Source organism: Erinaceus europaeus, chromosome 12 (genome assembly GCF_950295315.1).
Source record: "Erinaceus europaeus chromosome 12, mEriEur2.1, whole genome shotgun sequence".
NCBI classification, from domain to species: Eukaryota; Metazoa; Chordata; class Mammalia; order Eulipotyphla; family Erinaceidae; genus Erinaceus; species Erinaceus europaeus.
The window spans coordinates 41494675-41496346 of record NC_080173.1 but is presented as its reverse complement, the minus strand read 5'-3'; the positions used below and the strand labels follow the sequence as shown (position 1 = coordinate 41496346).

At 45.6% G+C, this 1672-nt stretch overlaps 1 pseudogene; it reads right to left on the bottom strand.

Moving 5' to 3' along the window:
- Positions 1–471: 471 nt before the first annotated feature.
- LOC103119395 (large ribosomal subunit protein uL1-like) lies at positions 472–1672 on the bottom strand (annotated as a pseudogene).

The window sequence follows — 1672 nt, the reverse complement described above, 5'->3', positions numbered from 1 at the left end:
CTAAATAAATCCCTTTATTGGTTTAATCTTAAATGGGCCTATGTGATCTCACAATACCAGCCCTACCTAGTTCTGTTCTCAAGAGTAGGAAGGTCACTGTAGGGCACTCTGGGTGGGACCAAGGACTCAGGGGGAGGCAGCCAAGCTTGATGTCAGAAGCTGAAACCAGACCTTAAACCTTCTGCACCCCACAATGATCCTGGGTCCATAATCCCAGAGAGATAAAGAATAGGGAAGCTATCAAGGGAGGAAATTGGATATGGAGCTCTGAAGGTGGGCACTTATGGAAATGTACCCCTCTTATCCTATTGGTCTTATCAATGTTTCCATTTTATAAATGAAGAAGAATAAGGAGAAGGAGAAGGAGAAGGAGAAAGTGGAGCTCTGGAAAGAGGCTGGTTCAGATACAAGTCCAGAGGTCTCAGTTTCAATTCTTTCAATTCTTTTTTTTTTTAATGGCAGTACTCGCTTTTATTAAATTGTCATTTAGTACAGACGCTGGGGTTTGCCCATGGTGCTCTTGATGTATAAAGCCCGCACGTTCTGCCAATCCTTCTTGAGCAATGACACCAGGAAATTAACAGCTAAGTGGATGTTCTACACAAGCTTGTCATCTGTCATTTTCACATGGCCAACAGCCACTGCCAGACACAGCACCTTCTTCATTTGGAACTTGATTATAGACTTTACTTCATCAACTTTGGCCACCATGTTCTCATTGTGGGTCACCAAGGAAGGAAACTTGCCAGCCTTATTCAGGCCTGGACCCAGGATTCTGGGGATCTGCTTGATCAAGGTCTCTGAAGCCAAAAAGGCATCATACTTCTTGGCCAGCTTCTTGACTAGCTTCTTGTTCTTGTTGAGTTTCTTCAGTGCTTCGATGTCCATGTGGGGGATGTCCATGGCCTTGGCTGTTGGTATGCTTTTAAAAACCCCTTCTAAAAAAAAAAAAAAAACCCTTCTGTTTCATTTGGTTTAAATCCCCCCTGCTTAACACTGCATTCTATTTACATAACCACTGTATTCTATTTACATAACCACTGCCATCTATTTACATAAATCACTTTTACATTTACATAAAGCACCACCTTCCCTCCAGGGCATTGGTGGTTTAGTGGTAGAATTCTCACCTGCTCCACCCCCTCTCCTTGTCACACCCTGATCCTCTCCTTGTCACACCCCGGATTTTCACCAGTCACTTTTCTCTCTACCCTCTCTGCATCACCTCCTTTTCACACCCTACTTGGGAAGTATATATAAAGACAACATTGTTCATTTTAGTTAGCTGTTAGTTTAGTCTAGCTTGGTATAGATTGCGCTGTGTCCTGCATGAATAAAGAGATACTGCGTACAGCTCAACCATGAGTCCCTGGTCGTCTGTCTCCCGTCAGTGAAGCTCAGCCCGACACTTGGCCTCATCGCAGTGCTGCTGGTCCCCCAGAACACACACAGAGAACTTGGTGCGGGGGGTGGACTTAAGCCTGACAGTGCCCGAGAAATGCTTGTCCTTCTGGGGGTCATAGTTCTTCAAGCTGATCTGTAGCTCCACCGTCTCTAAGAACTTCCGGCGCTTGCGCTGGTTCCCATACAGGACTTCCCGCACTGCCTCATACAGGGTGTCACGGAACACTTTGCTGCTCATGGTGCTTAGCACCGCTGTCACCGGAAAAGA